This window comes from Peromyscus maniculatus, chromosome 6 (genome assembly GCF_049852395.1).
Source record: "Peromyscus maniculatus bairdii isolate BWxNUB_F1_BW_parent chromosome 6, HU_Pman_BW_mat_3.1, whole genome shotgun sequence".
Taxonomy (NCBI): domain Eukaryota; kingdom Metazoa; phylum Chordata; class Mammalia; order Rodentia; family Cricetidae; genus Peromyscus; species Peromyscus maniculatus.
The window spans coordinates 5,411,662-5,436,599 of NC_134857.1; the positions used below are offsets into that span (position 1 = coordinate 5,411,662).

A 24,938-nucleotide genomic window follows, 5' to 3' on the forward strand; every position below is an offset into this window, starting at 1 on the left:
GGGCACACTTCAAACACAAAAGGATGAGATGTTGTGGTACCCAAAGCCCAAGGTACAGCCACCGAACAGGAACAAAAATAGCAATTGCACAGGAAATTCCATCTGACAAAACATCAGCACAGCCATGTTGATAAACAGAATTAGATAAACAAATGGGTAGAAAGAAATACCTACATTTCCCACACCAGAAAAAAAAATCCTAGGTAATTTATGTAAATACTCCCTCCTCTCAGAGCTTGTCTTCCCATCCCTCTGACTGTGGGCTGTGGTTACTTATTTGCTTCTGAGGGAGGGAGCCTTTGGAGGTTACCTTCAGTGAGACTGATAACATCACTGTTACATTAATATTACACACTCTGGATATGATGCATGAGAAAGACACTTCACCTGGAAGGTCTTCCTCCCCAACATGCACCAACCCAAACAGAAGCACAAGAAAACATGAAATCAACCCAGATTCATGGGATTTTTCTACAAGCTACTTGCACAACACTTCTCAAAACTGTCAAGAGCATCAAAAGCCATGGAAATATCTGAGTAACTCCAAAAACCAGAGCCAAAGGGGATATGATGTCTGGAAGACTGTGTATTCCAGACATGATCCTAAGACAGAAAAAACAAACAAACAACAAAAACAAACAAACAAAAAAAAAACACATCAAGTAAAAGCTGATGACAGCCCAAGAAAGTATAGAGCTTAAGTGCTTAACCATTACTCTTATGCTGTGGGATGGTCTGTATGTCAAATTGCTCTGACTGGTCAATAAATAAAACACTGATTGGCCAGTGGCTAGGCAAGAAGTATAGGCGGGACTAACAGAGAGGAGAAAAAAAAGAACAGGAAGGCGGAAGGAGTCACTGACAGCCGCCACCAGAACAAGCAGCATGTGAAGATGCCAGTAAGCCACAAGCCATGTGGCAAGGTATAGATTTATGGAAATGGATTAATTTAAGCTATAAAAACAGTTAGCAAGAAGCCTGCCAGGCCATACAGTTTGTAAGCAATATAAATCTTTGTGTTTACTTGGTTGGGTCTGAGTGGCTGTGGGACTGGTGGGTGACAAAGATTTGTCCTGACTGTGGCCAAGGCAGGAAAACTCTAGCTACACTCTTGGACCAGTATGCTTCCCTGGTTATACCGAATGCACCTGAGTAATTGATTCATGTAGAATGTTTGCAGATGCTGGGTACAGAGCACACAGGAGATACCTTCACTGTCTTCAGGACTTTCCCATGAATCTACATCTCATCTCTCACTAAGTGTATCTCCAATACACCCCCCAAAATGTGACTGATGAGGCCAAATTATTCTAAAATTTTCCCCCAGTTCCGAGATTTGATGAGCCCCTGGATGAAGGCGTTTGTGTGGTGGGGAGGGTGTTCACATGATAAAAGCAAAGTTGTGCCTTTGTTTCAAAAGTAAAAGAGGCACAACTGTCCTCAGCCTAAAGTCCTAAACTGGAGGCAGAGAAAAGATTCTCTGAAAAGAAAGCATCAAATACATCGCAGAGACAGGGATGTTTATGACATGGAAATTCCAAGCACATTGAGAAATAAATCAGGTCATATTCAAGGGTGGCTGAAGTAAAGGGGCTGTTGTTATTGCTGCTGCTGTGTTATTGTTGCCCTCTTGGATACAATTTAAACCAAAATAGATAGATGATAGATAGATAGATAGATAGATAGATAGATAGATAGATAGATAGATAGATAGATAGATGGATAAAAGCATTGGAGTTTTCTTTTTTAATCATTTTCTCACTACTTAACAAAAACAAAGTAAATTTAAGACATTATAGGTCTTCTGAAACCCAGTGATGACATCTATAACTCAAGTGTAATTCTTATGGGTCCAATGAGAAAGAAGTGCTTCCTGATGTCATGAGTTCCCAGAATAGAAACTGGACGGGCAGAGCTACAGGTTTCTCTTGGAACACATCTAGACGCTAAACCACAACACACACACACACACACACACACACACACACACACACACACACTGTAAGTATGAGTTCTTGGGAAAAGATGCATCATGAAACGAAGTCCTATCATTCATAAAAAGGCTAAGGCTCAGCTAAGAAACATCTCAAGTACACAACCATGAGAACAACTCCCTGCAATAAAAACAATTCTTGCAACTTAATCTAACCCCGGCTGCAGTGCACTTCCTGTGAGAGGCTGACTGGGGGTGGGTAGAAGGGTTAAGTCCATGAAGAAACTCATTTTTCAGCTACTGGCTCTGGAATCCTGGGTAATTACTGGGGCTTACTCCAGACCACACCTTAGATAAACCTGTAATGCAGGAGTTTTCTACATTTTCTTTGCTACAAGCTGTGGCTTGCCTCTTTCATGCATTTGCCCTGTGTTTCCAAGCTGATTTTCCAATGGCTGCTTTATCCTCAGTGCCCAGCCAATTAGCCAGGGTCTGTTGACTTGGCTTCAAATCTTGATGGTATTTGCATGAGACGATCATGCCAGATACATGAAAACTGACGGGGGTGGGGGGTGGGCTAATTCAAGTAAAAGCTATGATTTAGTTTTTCTTGTTTTTAGGCTTTGTTTGGGGGCCACAGTTTTAGACCCATTTGACTTCTTAAATGTGCATTGAATTCTCCTAAATACATGAAATACCATTCTGTGCTCTGTAGAAGAGCATGATCCAGGAACAGGCATACAACATGTGAGGCAGATTCTCCATCCTGATGAGGCTGATTCTCCATCCTGGTACCCTGTGGGACATGGAATAGTAACAAGAGATCTTCATTAGGCCATTTTAATCAAGAAACAGTTGTGTTTTTAGTTTCTAGTTAGCAGCTAAAAAGTTACTTCTTGAGGTGGCATGGTCCTTTGGGGGTGGGAGGAGAAAACTCACGTGACACTGGGTTGATTGACAGGGGCATGCCTTGGCTCTTTGGAAAGAAAGCTTCTTTCTGGTCTTCCCTCCACCTCCCTCATCCCACCATTGTAGTCATCATAGACCTCGGCGAAAGCAAAGTAAACCACAGACTAAGAGAAAGGCCTTCAAGCACTTCCGGAGTCCTGTGGGCTCAGCTAAAGTGCAAGTCCTACCTGCCTCTAGTGCTAGGTGACAGAGCAGATAATCTGAAGCGACTGGTCAAACACTTGAAAGGGGGCAACAGATGGGGGATACCACTCGGGCCAATGAGTCTCAAGTGTCTCATGGTGGCTCTGGAAAGCTGTCAATGTCAATAGCTCCCAACACTTTTCACGCACATACAAATAGAATTACTAACTCAAGCACCATGTGCCTGAGAAGACAGGAATGAGATATGGAGAAAAAAAAGCCATTCTTCAGCCAGAAAGCTTGAAGAAGGGAACTCGTAGAGGAAGAAAAATGCATTTATTAACTTCTTTAAATTTCAAAAGTAAGGCAATAATAAATATTTTTCAAAAAAAAACGTGAAATTTTTAAGGGCTGAAGAGATGGCTCACCAGTTAAAAACACTTGATGTTCTTATAGAGGATCAGGTTCCATTCCCAGTACCTACCTAGTGGTTCACAACCATCTACAACTCCAATTTCGGGGATCTGATGCCTTCTACTAGCCTCAAGGGGACCAGGTATGTACATGGTGTACTTACATACATGCGGGAAAATAATCATACACATCAAAAAGCAAAATCAATATTTTTAAACACATGTATAGTTTTTAAAACGAATGAAACTCCCACCCTTTAATTGGCCAGTGTTAAAAGCCTGATGCATGCTTCCGCTACCTAAAATGTAGCAATGGAAATATACAAAGAATAGCGGAAGCAGGGGAATGAGGCGGGAGGGAATGGGATTAAATTCAAGACAAGGAATGTAGGCGGACCCCTGCTCTTGTGCCCTCAACCTGCTCTGTCATGACGAGTTTGCCAAATTCCAAGCTCCTACATCAAACTTCTGTCTTCCCTTGGCCAGAGTCACGGCCCTGCTTGTCCTGGTACAGCTCACGAGATCCACGTGAACCTCATGTTTTCCTATGAGCTGTTGTTTCTCTGCCCCATCCCAAGCACACTCATCCACTGCTGCCTCCAGGAGGGTAGGAAAACAGAATGGGACAGAGGGAAGACTGCTGCTCTGCTGTGGGTCTCTGAGAAGATGGTTTGGGGGACATTGGGATTCTTTGGGTCAACCCAACACCTTGGATCCCCAACCCTGGTGGGGGTTTCCTATTGCCCAATACCAGGCTGTCTACAGAGTCAGACTCAGCGGCTGCTCATTGAGCATACCAGCCAGGCCTGGGTGCAGGTATTGCAGCCCCTGCTGGGGAACTCTTATTGTTGAAGATGCCACTGGACCCTAAGGGGCAACTTAATGATGTTGTTCTTTGAGTTGGAGTTCTCCAGAAACATTAGTGGTGAGTTACAACTTGGGCCAATGCTACCCTGGGCATCTTCTTGTCTTCCCAACACATACACACACCACACGAATTTGAACAGTCTACCCGTTTTTAGTGACATGTCTGCTCACAGATCCATCCAGAGAAGGCCTGACCTGATGATAAAATGCCACTTGAGAAGTCACCCCACCTGTCAGGCCTCGGGACACCACAGAAAGGCAAGGTTTACACAGTACATAGGTCTAGCGCAGAGGCAGGATAATAGCCAGAGCTGTAGAGAGATAACCATGTGCTAGAAGACCTAGGATGGATGTGTCAGCCTGGAGAGAGTATTCCAGGCACAGATGATGTTGACTTTGGGGTACACAAAGGATGACAGGACCCCAGAAATTCTACCCTCCCCCTTTTATGGCTGGAGCTTGGACAATTCTTACTGACATGTAGCCAGGGACAGCCTGGCAAGCTCTGGACAGGGATGTGGATTGTCTTCATATTAAGTGGAATTCGAAGGAAAGAAGTCATTCCACAGTGACATGTGTGGACAATCAGTCATTTCTGGTATTTTTATTTCATCTAAGAAAACAATGGCATTCTTCAAACTAGCTTTTGGACACTTGTTACATCAGGCTATGTCACTGGGGGTCACTAGTGGAAATAAATGGAGGACTGAGTGCCAACTAAGGTCCTTGACCTCTGATTCACTTCTTTGGATGCCAGCATGGTGGCTGGCAAGGCCTTCCCAAATGGCCTTTCCACCAGCTTCCTGCACACATGGGTAGGCTAAACTTGTACAGCTGGTGGACCTATACTTCATATATACACAGTCTGGAATCAAAACTTGTGAACATTTTAATTAGCTATTTGCCTTTCCTCTCTCAGTTAATCAAGACATATGGAGTTATGCCACGAAATTGCCACCAAGAGCTGCCCTTGGTATGGAAAGGCTGCCAGTTCTGCCTGCCCACAGACAACTCTGACATCTGGAAGTATGCATAGGTACAGCTGAATGGCACTTAATGCAGAGGGACTCAAAGATATGCTAGGATTGCCAAAGACGGGGAGCCAATGAGGAGTCTGGTCACTAGAAGGCCAGGCCAAGGGATGTGCTTGGGAGCATCTTGCAGGTCTGGTCCTTAGCACCTGGGGCTACAGTGTGTCCTTGTACACTAAGCTGTCTTTGATGACCCTGGATAAAGAAGTCAATGTGTGAGCTTGCCAAAATGTGCAGCTAGGATGGCCCATGCCCTGCTGTGTGCATAAAGACACCATTCCTCTTCAAATATTTATCTGGGCTTAGATTCCAGAAAGAGGCATTCCTTCCCCATTCCTTTCTCTGTCTAGAAGTTTATCTGAGGATTTCCTGGTCTTCTACTGAAAGAATTATGCCTCGGATGCCTCTAAATAGGTTCTATAAGTTGAATTATCACACCAACTGTGTCCTATCAAATGTCCTCCACCTGATGTTCTGGAAGCCTTTTGAAAATATATAAATAGTTAAATATTCCATTTATGTCATTGATTTCTCAGCAAGAGAATAGTCAGGAATCAATCTTTTGTCCCTTAAGATTAAATTCTTCTTTAAAAGTTGTTTCCTAGCAGGAATGTTGTGACTCACAGTGTGAGAGAACCAGAGCCACGTGGAACTTGGGAAAATTACTCAATAATGAATAACTCCTGATAACGAATAATTGACACATTCAGGAGCTTTGGGAATAAAATAAAAAACGTCCCATTAGCGGGGAACACAACTGGATTCCACTGTCCAGACAGGAAAAACGCAGTGTGCATGGTCCAGCACTCACAAACCTGTGCATTTAATATTTGCAGTCTGCGATGAAGTTATCACCATTCCCAGTGCCTGAGGAGGATTATTGATGTGTCAAGGTTCACCGCCAAGTAGCTGTCAGGTAAGTGTGTACATCAGGTTTTCTACTCAAATTTTAGCATGCTTTTCACTGCACTGTGGTATCTCTCAGACATGAATATTACATATTCTACTGACTGCTTTAAAAATGAGATTTAGTTTAAGTCTGAGATTTCCCATAATCCCCCTCCTGACAGGTTCCTGAGCTTGGCACAATAAAGAGAAGATAAATTTTCTAATAAAGGCAGCTGCCTCAGCCTTTTCCAAAAACAAAGTGGCATATATGTAGAAAAAATAAAAATTGAGAAAACTATCAAAGAAAAGTCTCTGAATTGTCTTAAGATCTAAAAGAATGGGACATTATGAGTGGCTACTTAGACTCCAAAACCAAACTCCCAGAAAGATAGCTTGGATGAAGTGCATTATTTCCAGAGTCCTAACACAAAGAATGTTAAAGAGATTCTATCCTTTGGGGGGGGATAGAGAAACATGCTCTTGAAATAAATAAATGACTAAACCACAGCAACGAGTGTTGACCACACCATGTTGGCTTAGCAGTTACGGTTTGTTAAAAACTGAAAGGTGGATGCAGAAACATGAGCTCATAAATTCATAAATCAGTAGGAGGTAACACCACAGTCAAGAGTGAAGCACAGGCCTCAGTGAGCACACAAGCTTGGCTCCTCGGCTGGCCCTCTGCCCCGCCACAGTGTGTGTGAGTCAAGGTTAGCCATTTTTCTGGTGGGGTGGTTATCATATGCCGCTGTTCCGTGGGTAATCATGGCATAAGTGTTTAGCACTTCTCATCTTCAAAGCTCTTAAGAGTTGTTAATTAATATAAACACCCCCTCAGGAGACAAATTAATCACACTGTAACAGCTCCTGCTCTACCAAGTGAAAAGCTGAGGTGGAGTGGGGGGTGATTGGCACAAAGCCATGGAGAAATGGTATTTGAAGGCAGGGGTGGCCTGAGGAGCTCCTCCATCCCAATGTTAACAAAATATGTTCTGCACCTTATCTCCCTCAGAGTGTAGATGAGGCCAGCCAGCTCAGGGGCTTTCTCCAGACCACCAAGTGGAGAGCCAGAGAGGATGCCAGTGTCCGTGTGTAGAGAATCAGCCTCACTCACTGTGGTGTCAACAGAGCTGGTCTCACGGGACCACAGACACTACCATCGCTAACGCTCGTCTTCAGGCAGAATTTTACCTGTGTTTACTGGGTCCCATAAAAATGTGGTGGGTCTCCACTACCACACCCTAGGATGCCTGGCTCCCCAGCTCAGCATCATGTGGGGATGAGGCTCATGACCCACTGGCCCTCCTGCACATGCTTAAGATGGAGTAGAAGCTAGACCAATCCACCTGAGTCCTCTGGATACCCTGCTGTTGTTCAGAATTTAGAGCAAAGCATGCTGTCTAACTGTGAGTAGAAATGATTAATCAATCCCATAAATTTGGTACACAAATTAGTGGCACAGCACGGGGCTAGAAAGTGGGACACCTAAGCTGCATCATTTTCTCATCTCATATTCACACATGAAACTCAAGCCAGTGATAGTCAATGTCCTCTCTGAAAATAAAAATTTTAAAAATAATCTACAAGACAATTTATTGCTGAGACAGCAGCTTTGGGCTGGGTATGGTGGCAAAGGTCTGTAATCCCAGCACTTGGGAGACAGGAATTGGAAATTCCTAAGTTGGAGGCCAGCCTGGGCTACATGGCCAGTTCTGTCTCAAACTGCGAGAGCGAGACAGACAGAGGCACTTTGAACATTGTCATATGCAGCCGCTCGAAACTGTCCCTCCACGGTAGTCCTGACTCTTTCTGCTCACAAACCTGTCATTATGGCTGCCCAGGAAACCCCAGCACCACGCTCATCGGAAGTGCCACCAAGGAACTGGTGGTTGCCATTTCACCAACTTATATTTCAGGTAAGGACTGAACCTGTTTTCTCATTTGCGGAATCTTGAAAACAAAGGCATACGATTAGGATGGGGATGACTGGAGAAGTGAAGGGACCCGGGGACAGGAGGAGAGGGTGACACATGGCAGTAGAGGTGAATGTGATCAAGGTACAGTATACGCACGCATGCAAGTGTCACAAGAAAGTCAGTGTTTGTATAATCGACATATAAAAGTATTGCATTAAAATGTATGTTTGGAAAAAAAGTGAAAATTAAACATTTCTACCTAGAATAGAATACATGGAAATAATTCAAAGATGTACAGAATCCTTTTTAAAAGATTTGTTCAGCCCACTGCGCACGCCTCTAATCCCAGCACTCAGAAGGCAGAGTAGGTGGATCTCTGTGAGTTCCAGACCAGCCAGGGCTACACAGTAAGATCTTCTCTTAAAAAGAAAGATTTCCCTCTTTCCACCATCCTTCCATGCTAGCACCACGGTGTGAATGAATGTCCTGACAGATGCTCTCAGGAGTATCAACAATGCCAAGAAGGAGGCAGACTCCAGGTCTTCATCAGGCCACGCCCCCAAGTCATCCTTCCGCTCCCAGCTGAAGCATGGTGACACTGCAAATTTGAAATCATCGATGACCACGGACATTGTGAACCTCACATGGAAGGTTAGCCAGTGTGCAACGGTCAGACCTAGATGTGATGCACAGCTCAAAGACCTGGAAAAACAGCAGAAGAATCGGCTCCCATGCCAGCGGCTTGGCTTCACATACTGACAACCTCAGCTGGCGACATGGACCACAAAGAAGCAAGATGAAAACACATGGAAAGAAAAATTCTGCCATTCTTTTTCTAGAGACATAAAACATGCGTAAAGAGCCTTGGTGGACTCTGTGGGGTGGAAATTTATGCCTCATACTGTGTGTGCGATGTGTTGTATGAGTGTGTTGTGATGTGTGTGCCTCTGTGTGTGTGATATGGTAAGTGTAACATTCCTATATGCGTGTGTGTGTGTGTGTGTGTGTGTGTGTGTGTGTGTGTGTGTGAGAGAGAGAGAGAGAGAGAGAGAGAGAGAGAGAGAGAGAGAGAGAGAGAGAGAGAGAGAGAGAGAGAGGAGAGGGCAGGTGGTATGCCGCAGTGTCCGTGCGGAGTCAGGAGACAACTGTACAGAACTCTTGTCTCCCTCTTCTCTGTGGGTCTGGGATCTGGCTGAGGTCCCAGGCTTGTGCGACTAGTGGCTAGTTACCTTCTCAGCCATTTTGCCAGCCCGCAGAATTCATTTTTGTCTTTACTGTGGTATACAGAAATTTCTGAGACTGGTACTGTTTCAAACATGGAGATGTTGTTGCTCTACTTACACACACACACACACACACACACACACACACACACACACACACACACAAAATAATGAAGTAAAATAAAATTCAAGACTGAGTAAATAATGAGTATTTGAACTCCAACAACTGCTGGGTTCTCTGTGATTTTTGTTATTGTGAAATGTGTCTATATGAAGTTGCCCAGTTGCCCCAGCTGAACCTCTTCCCATTTCCCACCCCACTTATGTTAAGTAACATTTCAACAATCTGTCATTTTAATATGCATCCTGGCCGGGCGGTGGTGGTGCACACCTTTAATCCCAGCACTTGGGAGGCAGAGGCAGGTGGATCTCTGTGAGTTCGAGGCCAGCCTGGGCTACCAAGTGAGTTCCAGGGAAAGCTCAAAGCTACACAGAGAAACCCTGTCTCGAAAAACCAAAAAAAAAAAAAAAAAAAAAAAAAAAATGCATCCTGGTCTGTAAAGATTTGTGCTGCAGCCAATGCATGCTTTTACATATTGTGTGTGTGCATACAGGTCATATGCACTACGTACAATTTTATGATATACATTCATATACCATTTTAATAGAGTATGTAAATAGCTGATTTTGATGCTTCCACAAATTCTCACAAAATAGTAGAAAAGCTACTTCCATCTGCTTTCAGAGCTAGGAATTCTATTCCAGAAAGTTTTAAGGGGTGAAAATAATAACGTTTCCATGAGGTTTAAAGGGTCCTGTAGTCTGACCTAGAGAAGCCCCCAGTCAGTAGAGGTGGTTGTGGGAGACTAGGCCAACTCTGCACCTGACTTTGACCCACCAATGCCCTCCCTGTCTCTGTCCTCTCCTCCACTGCTGTATTACTCTCTTAAACCTACTTGAGATGCTCCGAACAGAAGGAAAACACCATATCCCAAATCCTCGGTTCCAGGAGCCATCGCCATTTCAGCCAAACTTCTTGAAAGAATTCACTACGTTTGTCTTCAGACCCTGCTCCTCACTATTCTGTAGCCAGAGCAACAGGGCAAAGCATGGCTTGCAGCCCCCTCTCAGAAGCACACTCCCCAGGGAAGGGATGGTCGTCCGCTCGCCTCTCTGGGGCTGTCAGCCTTCAGATCTGGGTCACAGGGGTGAGATTGCCAGACTCGGGGGAAATGGCTAAGCAAGCTGTTTCCACTGCCCTTTGTTGTCCCTTCTATCTGTTAAACTCCATTCCTGCAAGATTGTAGGTGAGTTCTGGCTTAAAAGGAGTTAATAAAAACACTCATTGTCTTTTGACACCACATCTGCCAGTGGAAGTCAGCCGTGCAAGAGCTGGAGAGGGTGTGTGGAGGTGTGACAGCTGGAGTGAGTGTGGGGAAGTGTGACAGCTGGGGAGGGTGTGTGGAAGTGTGACAGCTGGAGAGGGTGTGTGGAAGTGTGACAGCTGGAGAGGGTGTGTGTATGTGTGACAGCTAGAGAGAGTGTGTGGAAGTGTGACAGCTGGAGTGGGTGTGTGGAAGTGTGACAGCTGGAGTGAGTGTGTGGAAGTGTGACAGCTGGAGAGGGTGTGTGGAAGTGTGACAGCTGGAGAGGGTGTGTGTATGTGTGACAGCTAGAGAGAGTGTGTGGAAGTGTGACAGCTGGAGTGGGTGTGTGGAAGTGTGACAGCTGGGGAGGGTGTGTGGAAGTGTGACAGCTGGAGAGGGTGTGTGGAAGTGTGACAGCTGGAGTGGGTATGTGGAAGTGTGACAGCTGGAGTGGGTGTGTGGAAGTGTGACAGCTGGAGTCGGTGTGTGGAAGGGCAGCTGAGGAGGGTGTGTGGGATTGGTTCTTTCCAGTCATCTTTCATGACTTATGTGCACCTGATATCTTATAACTCTGTCGTAACTCCCAAGATTAGCAGAATCACATTGTACGACATTTATCAACAATGTTCTGGAAGTAGGCGATGCCTCAGTTTCCCCAAACATGATCTAAACATTCAGAAGCAGCTCGTTTCCTACCATAGCTGAGTTATTGGTGTCCAAGAAATATGGGCAAGACACCAAAAAGCAATAAACAAGGCAGAGTTACTCTGAAGAAAATGTGAGCTTCTACCTTATAAAAATTACCTATAAATGCCTCCTCTTCTTCCCGTGAGAATTTGAAATAACTAAAGGAATGGGTTGGAAAAGTGAGCAAAACTGCTAACGATTTGGATGATAGAGCAATGCATTAAATCAGTGTTTGCTCACTCAGCAAGAGACTCACTGCAAGTGAGAGAGAATGAGGGGCCTCTAAATATTAAAACAAGACAGCCTTGAGCATTTAAAACTTATTAATGATTACAAGTAAGAAAGTTTTTTTTACAAATGCAAGAATCAGATCTTGAACTCTCCGTTGAGGCAGAAGTGATGTCTATCGGCAATGACCTTAGCAGCAAGCGAATGTGTGAGTACAGACACCATGACTTACCATCCGACCGGGTGTCCTCTGTCAGAGGGAGGCAGCGAGGCTCAAATGAAGAGCAAAGATAGGAACGGAGGAAGAATTAGGTTCCAGAAACAAGTCACACGTTAGCTTCTGTTCAGTAGAAACATGGGAGCAGCCAGTTCTGAACACAGGGAAATGAGGAAACAGGAGGACATAGGCACAGGCTGAGGACGCTGGATTAAGAGAGAGCTTCGTTTGTTTCAAGAGGACTGGAGTGGGGCAAGAAAAACATGGTTTCTAACTTGGCAGCCATGGTGTCTGGACAAAGGGCCAATGGGAAAATCTTCGAGGGTCCTGGGACCAGCCCTGCTGAGCCAGGCAGCTGGAGGCCCTAAGTCTCAGTTTTATTATCAGTGAAACTGAAGCATGGGATAACATGACATTTTAAAACTAAAACTTAGGGGCTGGCGCAATGGATCAATAGTTAGGAGTGTGTATTGCTCTTTTAGAGGACCGGAGTTTGAGTCTCAGCATGCACGTCAGGTGGATGGACCACCTATAACTCCAGCTCCAGGGGGCCCAATGCCTCTGGCCCCCATAGGAAAACACACACACACACACACACACACATACACACACACACACACGCACGCACGCACGCACACACGCACTAGATTAAAAAGAAAATTAATCTTTTTTAAAAATCAAAAAGTTAACCAGGAGGAAACAGTTTGGGGAGATTCTTCATGGACACCCAAAGCCCTGTGACAGAGTCCTCTCTAAGCAGCCTCGCTTGTGGCTGTGTGCTAGGGCGAGCAGGTGGCCCCCAGGCCAGCTGAACTTCAGATACCCACACTCCAGTCATCCCATTATTCCCTTTAACCCTGCTCTTTGCTGCTCTGCTCTGGCTGAGCAGGTGATTAGGCAGAACAAGCTGAGATGTTCGTTGTTGAGATTTAGGAATCAGCACATTAATAAAACCTCAAAGATTACTATCAGTTTGAAAGGCAAAATCCACACAAAACAATTAATTATGAGCATTAAAACAAATGTATTGCCTATGGCAGAATTGAATCCCGTATACAAAACGGGTTAAAAAAAAAAATTAAAGGAATGCTCTAATTGAAAACTGGCAACGGCCGAAGACACAGATAGTTAAAACAGTATCTTATCAGAAAATTAGCAGAATGTAATTTTTATTGGGTTTTACAGATGTTATTTTTAACCACATCAAAAATCCTACCTCGTGGCTATTGGCACAAATTGTCATAATTACTGTAATTCGAAGTCTGAGCGGTGGCTGGCTGTGGAGATAGCTATCGCCTCTCAGACGAGACTGCGTTCGCTGAGCAGCCAGGAGAAGGAGCCCGTGGTTTTGTACTTGGTCTGGACTTCATTTGTGTCTTTTATCCAAGCTCATTCTTACGAATATTGAAGAATAATTTTTTCCCACCTGGAACCCTGGAGGAAATCAAGAGGTTAGTATTAAGAGTGGCGAGGTCACCTTTAATTAACGTACCAATCACCTCACCTCCATCTGCTAGCACGGTGCTACGTTCCGTTCTATTTTTACATTTGCTGGTGAACATGACCTCATTTAATGCACATGCTAAATTCTGTGTGTAATAAATTCAACTATCTTCATAAGTGTGGCTGATGAGGCCAAGCTAAGAAAAAAACAGCTTTTAATACCCTGATACCCAGATTAACATGATGAAACCTGACTTAGCAGTCAGAAATAACATCAAGACATGTTATGTATTGTTATGAATTGTTATGTGTGTGAGTGGTGGTCTGTAAAGAACTCCTATCCAGAGGTTGGCAGTGGCACTAATAGTGAAAACTATTGCAGCAATGTGTAAGTGTAGACTTGGGGCAAGATTGGGGCCCTCAGCTCAGCCCAGGTGGAGAGGGAGTTACAGAAAAAGAATGAAACAAAGACTTAAGAAGTGCTTTCCGACAAAAAAGGCAGAAATAACAGCCTATTCTAATGTGGTCCAAAGCTGAGTCCTACCATTGTTAAGCCATGGAAAGTTTACGAAATTGTTTCTTAGCCTCAATGTGAAGTGCTCTCAGAAGAAGGGATGTGGATTAAGCAGAGACATGCAACAGATATTTTGTGTTGAGACCTTATAGGCCCTGAGGACCATAATGAATAGAGATTGCTTCAAGAATAGTAACTCAGACAAGATCCCGTAGGAAAGAACTGTGAAAATAAGTAGGAAATGCAATTCCAGGTAACACGTGCACTTTAAAAAGAAGCTCAAGGGCTGAGGATGGACCTCAGTTGGAAAAGTGCTTGTCTGGCATGGCCCAGGCCCTGCATTAGATCCCCACGGTACACAAGCCAGGCATGGCGGTGAAAGCTTGTGATCCCAGCACTCAGGAGGTAGAAGCAGGAGGATCATCTTTGGCTGCATAGAAAGTTCAAGGCCAACCTCAACTACATGTCAGGAAAAGAAAGGTAAGGAGGAAAAAAAGACATGTCTACCAGGGTGAAGCAGTGGAGAATGCTGGAGGGTGGTAATTCAAACAAGAAAGTCTTCTTGAATCAGATGATATGTGACCTGACACCCGAAGAATGTGATGGAGAAAATCAAGCCAGTATGTTGGGGAAGAATATGCCAGACAAAAGAAAGAGCACTTGAAGTGTGAGACACTGGAAGCTCCTGAGGACAGACAAGTGGCAGGCAGGCATGAGGCAGCATTTTATGTCTTCTATAGGTCTGGGAAGACGGTGTGAGTTTTGTTCCAAGTGAGGCTGGCAACCCCTGGAGTCTATGAGCAGTGGAACAAGACAGCTGTTAAAAAACAAAAACAAACAAACAAAAAAAAAACCTAATCATTGCCGCTGGATGAGGACAAGGATGCCAAGCAGGCTGACATAAGAACTGGCTGGGTGAGATGAAGGCCTGGACTCCTGTGATGGTGCCGTAAGGAGTGAAGAGCATTCAGACTCTGAATTCATGCTGGAGGATGTACCGACCAGACTCGCTGACTGAGAGGATGGGAGGAGGGGGAAGAGAGGAAACAGAATAATTCTGGGTTCCTGCTGATCAAAGAGGAAAACTCACGATGCCACCCATCAGGATGTGGCCATGGGAAGATGCAAAAGCTCGGGGTGTTGGCGTGGAAATCAAGCATCACAGGTCAAGATGCCATGAGCTTTGCTGACCATGGAGGGTAAGGTGTTACTAGACATTCAGTCAGGATGTGTGAGTCTGAGTTCAGGGGGAAAAAGAGGTCAAAGAGAGTTACACATTTGGATGTCATGAGCTTAGAGCTGTCATTTAAAACCAGAGACAGGATCAGTTCATCCAGGCAGAATGTGGAAAGCAGGGTTGGAAAAACAGATTTCCTCAAAAGTAACCGAAAGATTTCTTTGACCCAACGCATGCCATGAAGTAGACTAGACTAGTTCTGAGCTTGGAACAGAAGACACAGGTCAGGCCCATCCAATTTACTTACTAAGAGAACACTCATTGTAGTGGCTTGAAAATAAATGGCCTGTTGTTTATTTCTACTCTTTTGGGGGACCCACTGCCCAGCTCCCAAACAAATCACACAGGGAAGCTTATTCTTAATTATAATGCCTGGCCTTAGCTTGGCTTAGTTTCTAGCCAGCTTTTCTTTTCTTTTTTTCTTTTTTTCTTTTGGTTTTTCGAGACAGGGTTCTCTGTGTAGCTTTGCGCCTTTCCTGGAACTCATTTGGTAGCCCAGGCTGGCCTCGAACTCACAGAGATCCGCCTGGCTCTGCCTCCAGAGTGCTGGGATTAAAGGCATGTGCTACCACCGCCCGAAGCTTTTCTTAACTTAACTTATCCCATCTACCTTTTGCCTCTGGGTTTTTCTTTTTCTATTCCTATATACCTTTCTTTGTTTCTTATTCCATGGCTTGTTGTGTAGCTGGCCCCTGATGCTCTCCTCCTTTTTAATCCTCTCTTCCCAGATTTCTCCTTCTATATATTCTCCCTGCCTGCCAGCCCAACCCATCCTTTCTCCTGCCTTGGGATTGGCCATTTAGCTTTTTATTAGGCCATCAGGTGTTTTTGAGAGGCACAACACAACTTAACAGAGTTAAACAAATGCAACATAAACAAAAATAACACATCTTAAAATAATATTCTACTACAGTGACCCCCAAAGGTACTGGCATTATTAGGAGGTGTGGCCTTATTGGAGTAGGTGCAGTCTTGCTGGAGGAAGTGTGTCACTGTGGAGGTGGGCTTTGAGGTCTCATATATGCTCAAACCATGCTGTGTCTCAGACCTGTGTCACTTCCTGTTGCCTGTGGGTCAAGATGTAAGAACTCTCAGCTCTTTCTCTAGCACCATGTCTGCCTGCACACTGCCTTGCTTCCTACCATAATGATAATGGACTAAATCTCTGAATTAAAAGCAAGTCACCCCAATTAAATGTTTTCCTTTATAAGAGTTGCATGGTCATGGTGTCTCTTCACAGCAGTAGAAACCCTAACTAGAACATTCACTTTAATATTATTCATTCTCTTATTTTGATACTAATTCAGGCACTAGACATACAAACACATGATTGAATATGAAGTAAGTCTGTCTCTGGTGTAAGTGGGTCAGTGGGTCATGTTTTGATAAACAACCTTGAAATATGCATCTCAGAATGTAGTGATAGTTCAAGGAAAACTTCATATGCTCTTTCTATGAGCCCTAAAAATTGAAGTTCAAATATGAATAGATAAGACTGTGTTTAATAGGAGGTAGATGGCATCCCTGAGGAAGGCACTGGAGGTTTTCCCCTGGCCTAGACACACACAAAGTGAGAGAGAGAGAGAGAGAGAGAGAGAGAGAGAGAGAGAGAGAGAGAGAGAGAAGCATGCACACACACATACACACGTGCAATAAAAATAGGCATATGCTTGTAATCCCAGCTCTCAGGAAGCAGAGGCAGGCAGATCTCCATGAGTTCAAGGCCAGCCTGGTCTACAAAGTGAGTTCCAGGACAGGCACCAAAACTACACAAAGAAGCCTTGTCTCAAAAAACTAAAAAAAAAGGGGGGGGGGGAAATAGTCTTAGGGGCATACATAAAAATGGACTTGAGACATAACAGATTTTGGAAGGGACAATGATTGACATTGAGCAGAGGGTTTGTGTTGTCTATTGAATCTGTGCTGTGAAGAAGAGCCAAGCATGTGGGCATATGCAGACTAGCAGGAGCGTGTCTTGGAGTAGAGTCCTAAGACAGACACTAAAGGGAAGATGACCTGAGAGCTGCGGAGACCCTGGAGGGGCTGCATACAGGCCCATCTAAGAGAGCCTGCAGTACAGCGCTGCAAACCTCCCTCTTGAAACAGTGTCTTCATTTTGTGTCCAAAGGAAAAACAAAGATATAATATGAATCTGCAAGTAATCACTTGATGTAGGGGGATCAATTATGGTACACCCCGTCTTCTAAAAAAGAACCTTTCTGAAGACATTAAATATTAAGCACTCAGAATGGAATCCAGGGTAGAGTTTTTTGCTTTTTTTTTTTTTTTTAAAGTAACGCTTTCTGTCTGTAAAGAAAAAAAAGGTCAACAAGTAAACAATTAAATGAATAGTAATGGTGCTATCAAAATGCCATGGTGGGTTAGAACCAGCTGTCTTTGGTGCTAAGAGGGAAGGCTGCAAACTGCTTTGAGAATCAAGGAAAACATTTAGCTAAAGAGCCAATGACTAGCTCAGCTAGATAGACACCAAAGAGAAAAGAGACAAGAAATGGGGAATGGCAGGGATGACAGTCATTGGCAGCCCTGAGGACAGACCCCCAAAGGGTTCTGTCACAGCTCTAAGACCTGGTATCAGTGTGGGGGACACAGACCCAGGGTAGTGTGCGTCCCTGACCACTTTCATAAAGCATTTGAAGTGCTTCTGGACCTCAGAGGCTCATAAAGACGCCAAATAATGCTACCCAGAGATCAGACTTTGAATGTTTTCCCTGTTACAAGGGCAATGGTCTCTTTCCCAGTGGCTTCCAGTATGTGAAGAGAGGCAGCTGGCTGTACATGACGTGCAGCTTGAGGGTATGGAGGTGAGGGGCTTCCAGCTTTCGGTGACTTAGGGGACAGGTGAAGGGTGAGAGATTGATAAAGGTGGATGATTACCACACGAGACAGTGACAGTGCAAAGCAGGGCCGCAGAGGGAAAGATTTCAGAAAAGGAGACATGGACTCAGCCTTGGGGTGTAAACGGTGTAGAAGGCGAATCAGTTTAAACATTGAGATGTCTGCTAATTAGAAACAATCTGTTTCTGAAACATCCCATTTCCCCAGACTGAGCCTTTATTCTATAGAAATCAGTCCTGGAAGCTTTTAGTGCCATAGCAAAGTTTAAAGTATTAAGTCAGCTTTGAAAATTAATCAGGTTTCTAGCTACAGCAGAGTCCATGTATTAGTCGCAAAAGTTTTAATTTCTATAGAATAAAGTAAATTGCTTCCCTCTTTCTAAAGGGGGAGCATGAAAACACGTCACCTCACTGTTACCTCTACTTTGAACGCTAATTGACAGGATTTGGCAAACAAAGGCATGCTTCGTGTTTTCATATTTCAGCTCCCAATGACAACAAGCAAAAATCAGGAAGAATCTTAAACTTTCTCAAATCACCCAGGTACTCCATGTGTCGTTCTCAGTGAGGATCGTTTTTGTTATAATCAGTGAAGGAGACTGTCCAGCTGCCCCACTTCTCAGTTTTAATCTGGTTTACACGTGCACAGAAACAAAATAGCACAAAGGAATTTCAAGTAAAGTATAGTTAATGAGTTAGAAAACGCCATGTTGTGTGCTACAACACTTCAAAATATTATGAGCCCTTTTAATATTAAGCTATTCCCAAAACAAAGCAAGCAAGTGAGCAAGAGAGAGAGAATTTTGTTGCAGAAGCAAGAAATATGATAACTCATAGGAACAATTATCGTCATTTCCTTGGCATACAGCAGCTCTGAATGACACATGTAAATAGCTCCGATATGTTCATTTAATATTGCTGATAATTAACGAGAGCACTAAATTAGAATTGCCTTTATCGGTCAGAGTTGTAAAGCATTGTTGCAGCCTAGCAATGACTAGAAGAGTGGATACCTGGGTAAAGAATATGCCCAGCCTGCTGAGAACGGAGGAGGATTCGGACTTTTAATTCCACAAATAAATAGAGTGTTCTCATGCATCAGACTTCATCAGAACGTAACTGAATTAATTAGTAAACATGCCCTGCATATTGGCCTGAATTTTTTTATTCTCTGCATGAGTCAATACATTTCCTGGTTTGCATCTGTGAGATGGAGAGATGCCCTAATTTTGAAATTTGAGCAAGTTCTACAAAATGCATTTAAGGTATTTTTGTAGTAATGCTACAGTTTTATCATGGAAGGTGATTTGCCCAATATATCTCTTGCCTTCTTCTCAGGTACAATAAAAACAAAAAATAGGACAATTAACCAATATACGATCTGTAAAGACATATAGTGGTAAAGCACTTGGCTGGCATGTGTGAGTTCCAGGGTTCAATTCTCAGCTCTGAGTAGAACAAAGTGAGTCAATCACAGACACAGGTAATGTCATTGTCAACTTGACAACAACCTCAAATGACCTGGCAAGAGAGTGTCGGTAAGGAATTATCTGCATTGGGTCGGCCTGTGGACGTGTCTATGGAGGATGGTCTTAATTAATTGCTGTGGGAAGATCTAGCCCACTATGGGTGGCACAATTCCCTAGGTGCCTAGAAAGGGGTCTTCAGCTGTATAAGCGTGCAGGAGTAGAGCTGAGCATATGCAGGCAAGTCAAGCGGGTGAGTGTACATTCTCAATTCCCTCTGCTCCTGAGTGTGGGTGTGATGTGACCAATGATTTCCTGCTGCCTTCATGTCCCTGTTTGTAGTGCTTTGAATGAAGATGGCCCTTACAGGCTCCCAGGGAGTGGCATTATCTGAAAGGATTAGGAAACATGGCCTTCTTGGAGTAGGTGTGGCCTTGATGGAGAAGGCGTGTCACTAAGGACCAGTTTTGAGGTTTCAGAAACTCAAACCAGGTCCAGTGGCTCACTCTTTCTTCCTGCTGCCTGCTGGTCTGGATATGGAGCTCTTGGCTCCTTCTCCAGCACCATGTCTGCCTGTGTGTCACCAAGCTTCCTACTGTGATGACATGGACTAAACCTCTTAACTGTAAGCCAATTAAATGTTTTCCTTTATACAAGTTGCCATGGTCACAGTGTCTCTTCACAGCAATAAAACCCTAACTAAGACACCTACAGGGAACTGTAACCTGGAACTGGGATCGAGAATAAATCCTCTCTCCCCTCACTGCTCTTTGTCGGCGCATTTTATGAAAGCAACAGGAATGAAACCAGAACCGTATGTTAAACAACTTAAACTAATGAGAACAGCACACCTGGGTAGTCCAAGTGCATCCGGCTTCCATTAATTGTTCAGTAACTAAGTCCAGCTTATCTGATAAAAAAAATTAAGTGAACCTGAAGTGGGGAGATAAAGCCAAGTGTTCTGAGTGGATGTCAGTTCCCATTGCCCTGGAGTAAAAGCACTTGTGAGCTTGCCGCTCTAATTTCTTCAACAATCCGAGTCCCAGCTAGATTTGGTGGCCAGCACCTACAATCCCCACGCTCAGGAGTATGGGGCGGGTAGACTGTAAGCTTGAGGCCGACCTGCACTACATAGTGAGTTACAGAGCAGCCTGAGCAACATAAAGGAGACCTGTCTCAAAACATTTTTAATTAGATTAATAATTGCAAGTGGTAAGGTTTATGGTCCTTCCTCTGATGCTGCCTGGGTTCAAGCCATCACGTCTTGGCTTTGCTGCGACAACAGAGGTCATGTTAGGCCTCCCGTCCTGTCCCTAGCCCTTGCCATTCTCCATTCTGTAAGTGGAGGAGCCTCTTTGTAAAACTTTGCCCACATCCCCTGTGCCCTCAGCACACAGTCAAAGTCTCGGCCATTATCTCACTTTCCCTTAGTTCCCGGATACAGACCTCCCTCTGTGTCCAACTCTATGTAGGTTTCCTACACGCTGCTCCTGCCTGGAGCTTCATTTCTTCTGGTGACATCCACTGCTCCCTCCTCAGCCCAGCCCCCCACCCCTTCCACCTGGCTTACCCTACTAGTCTTTAAGGTTTAGCTGAGACACTGCTCTCTGGGTTCCCTAATCTCCCCTCCACCTCTCTCAATTCCAGGCCAGTACAACACCCTAATCCCTTTACCTCCTGACTCACAACATGGCTTATGTGGTATCACGGTATCACATCAGCACCTCACAGAAGGCCTGGCAGAGAAGCTGGCAGCCAAACACTCCTGTGGACAAACCAGGAGGCTCTTCAAAACACAACCGGTCTCCTGATGTGCCGCTGTTGTATCTTGGAAGAATGAGGCAAATTGGAAGTGAGGAGGCAATGTGATGAGGATACCAGAAGAGACCTGAGTCCTCATCCTGTGTCTGGACCTGTATGGCACCTGCAAAAGAAGTATACTTACTCTCAACGCCTCCAGAAAGAAAAACTGCTCTGGGAACTGAGAAGCCCCAGCGGTGGTGCGGCATGCTGCCTTTGTAGTTAGGATGAGCCAGGCCTGGTGACTGTTTCTCTCTGGTGTTCCTGCTGAGAAGCCCCAGCACCTGCACAGGCCGTCCCCACTCCAGCCCACACTCAGGTCTCACCTGGTTTCGGCCCTCACCAGTGTGGGCAGAATACATGTCTAAACCAATCAGGGACCTACAGCAGGGTTTCCCTTCTCTGTGTGGTATTTTCTGCCTGAGAGCTACCTCAGGAGAGTTTCTTTTCTCCCAGTGGTGGACCCTAGGTTCTGGGTGAAGTTGGCTCTGCTCAGGCCTCCAGACATGTGTAGGCCAAAGGGCACCCCCATTCTTCTGGCCAGTTGGCACGGATCATGGGTGTCCCTGTGCCACGACTGAGCTGTGCAATCAGAGTGAAGCCTGGCAATTCCACAGAGGAAAGAGAGTCAAACCATCCACTGAATCCAGCAGGGACAAACAGCCCTGACAGTGACCAACAGTATCTGTCTGTAAGTGAAGCCTCCTAGGCTGAGGCCAGTGCCATGGACAGAAAACAGCAACAGGAATGTATCTTTCCTTGGGACACACTGGGGCTGCCTTATTGGATGCCCACTCTATGAAGCGTCCACCTCATCAGGAGTGTGGCATTCTGCACCTTGACCGAGTGTGACGCTTACGCTGCGTTTGTGAATGAGAGGACCCTCCTAACATCCCACTTCGTTGTAAATGGGATCATCTCCACAGGTTCTGGGCTTATTCCTAGCTCATGTGAAGTCGGCATCCAGGAAGATCCAGGACCACATGGCCAGGCTCAACACAGGAGGAGGCACATTTTCGCTGAAACTTCAACCTCACGTTTCTATCTAAGCCCATCTGGAAGGTTTCAGCTCTCCGGTTTTGGCACAACCCAGGTTGACTCAAGCTGACCAGACCTGCTTTCTTCAGCAGTGAGCTGTTAGATCAGGCAACAAACCACAGAAATTCCTTAATTACTAGTCACCTGAGTGTGGGCGAAAACAACAAAACCCACCGAAGGAAAGAATACCTCCCATCTTTTTCCGATTTTTTAAAATTATACAAACTAAGAAAAAACATCACTGCCAGCAAAAGAATCAAGAGAACAAACAAGCAACTGCTCTCGAAGGCCCATCCTAGGAGGAATTAGCTAAATACACTCCGTCCACATCAGAAGCCAGGAAGATGGCTATAACCTCACTAAGCGCATGAGGTTTAGTCTTGTGCGCTTTAGCAGTTTGTCGTGAGGCTTGGGATACAGCGATGGTCCAGCAGGTCCTTGACTAAGATGGATGAGGCTGCAGCTCAGGTGCCCTGCCCCACCCCCACCCCAGTGTGCTATCGTGTATGCCCCGCACCCACCCACCACATTAAAATCACCTCTAAAAGGTGCAGCTACCCCTGGAACAGCTTTCTGATCATGGTTAGCATTTGTTTAAGTTCAGAATTATTTCCACTCACAGAAGTGTTAGATGCCTCACTGGAGGCCAGTGCTCATGTGAACTCTAGGTACAGACACAATCTGCCTAATCGCCTGGACTAGGTTAAATTGATCTCTTAGAAAGTCCAGACAAGCAGCACATGTTTAGTAACATCGAAGGCTAGACAAAACTAATCACCAGCAGAGTCAACTGATCAAGAAATAAGCATTTAAAACATCAATAAAAAGTTTGCAAGTTTAGCAGAGACCAGAGATGGTACTAAGAGGTTAAATGTGAATGAATGTCTCCATGCATGTGTATGTTATACACTATCTTCTCACGCCCCTTCTGCAAATTTAATTAAAACAATGTATGTGTATATGTATGTTTTCGTGTGTAGGTGGGTGCATGGCGGGGCGGGTGGAGGGTCGTTTAAGGACAGCCTCTGGTGTTGCTCCTCAGACACCATCCACCCTGCTTTTTAAGGCAGGGTTTCTCACTCTCTCTCAAAGAACCACATGGGCTATGCTGTGTGACTAGGGAGCCCCAGGGACCATCCTGTCTCTGCTAGCTCCATGCTGGGATCACACTCGTGTGCCACAACACTGGGGTTTAAAATGATTATTTACGAGAAGCAGCTGAGGGTTGGAGCACCTTATTTTCTAGATTTTTAGGATTTTCTAGATTATTAGAACCCAAGCTAGACTATCCTTACACAACAGCTATAACATGAGAGAGCCACAATACAGAGTTCAGCTTCCATTGGACTTTCCTCGTTCTTTTGGCTTCTCTTTGTTTGTTTTCCACTTGAAGCATGTACAACAGTGAGCCTCTAGATGTAGGGGTGAAGATGTTGGCACTGTCGTTCAGTACTAACCAGTGTCAGATTTGAAATTGGTGTCAATTTTCAAGTAAAATTCTCAGGGAATTGTTGATGAATTTGACTTTCTGAGGGTAAATCCTCCAGGACAAAACCTACAGAACAGCGGATGAAACAGGGCTGAGACCACCGAGCCTGCTCGCCAGCCACAGGGACTGCCCAGCGGACAGTGTGAGGTCTGAGTGGCCCGGGAAGGCCATGGACACCCTGCTGGACAGCTGCTCCTCTGCGATGAGGCACATCCTGGCCACGGGCACTCTACAGCAGCAGTCGGTGACTAGACCCAGGGTATGGTTTCTAATTCTGGGATGCGCTCGCCCTTCAAGCTTCTCAGGGACACTGGGGACAGCGAATTGCCCTTTGTGTGGCTGCTGTTCCTCTCACTAGAGGAATCTTCCATAGAGAGGGCTCATGTCCCAGGAAATGTCCCTCACCAGTGTCTCAGTGTCAGGCAAGGTGTTTATTTACCACAGCTCCTCAGTGTCGGCCATTCCTCACAGAGTGGCCTCCCGTCCGAATAGGAAGATCCTCAAGTGCTATGAGCTATATCTCAATGTCCTTCCTCTCAGAGCACCTGGCATTTAGTATAGGTTTATTAAAATATGAATTAAAATCATGCAAAAAAGTCGTGAGCACCCATGGGAGGCCGGAGACACAGTTATTTTCTAACTTTTTTTTTTTACAAGTTAATGGAAAGTTGAAAACCCCTGGCCTTCTCCTGCTCCAAACCTGAATCATGGTAGAAGTGTGAGGGAACCTCAGCCACCCTGAACTCCATTGAACTGGGACCCACTCCCCAGTGGCCTGGATGTCCAGGTATGACAGGGGGGTGTACCTGGTGTGGCACCTGGCCACCAAGGAGGGTCCATATTCTACGCTGTTTGGGGATTTTGCATGAGACTAACTGCCTAAGGAAAAGATGAAGAAGATATCTAGTTTTCACTAACGATTAATATCACATTCTAGCTTTGTGTCTGTGACCACTGGAACTCTGAGGAGAGGATTCTTCTAGAGTCTCTTCATCCACAAAGGACATCTATGGCTTCGTTCATTGTCTTCTGTCTGAAAATGTGGTCATCAGTTTTTCTGTCTGTCTTTCTGTCAGCCACCGAGACTCACTGACGTGTCACCCCAATATTCATGTGTCAGCTCACTAGCAGGTCCTCGGCAGGCTGCCCACACCCTGGAACCACCTCCTCCATGTCCACATCATTAAAACGACTCTAAGGTAGAATCCCACTTGTTCCCTCTAAGATACGCTTG

The 24,938-nt window shown here is 45.0% G+C and overlaps 1 long non-coding RNA gene across 3 annotated transcripts in view; it reads right to left on the minus strand.

Moving 5' to 3' along the window:
- Positions 1-738: 738 nt before the first annotated feature.
- LOC107401774 (uncharacterized) overlaps positions 739-24,938 on the minus strand; it is a 96,924-nt gene continuing 72,724 nt past the window's right edge. For 2 of the 3 annotated variants that reach the window (XR_013051988.1, XR_013051985.1), the window contains exon 4: positions 13,004-13,296. This is a non-coding gene — a long non-coding RNA (uncharacterized LOC107401774). Of the gene's footprint in view, positions 2,730-13,003; positions 13,297-24,938 lie in introns of those variants that run through there. The other variant, XR_013051986.1, reaches the window with a different exon arrangement.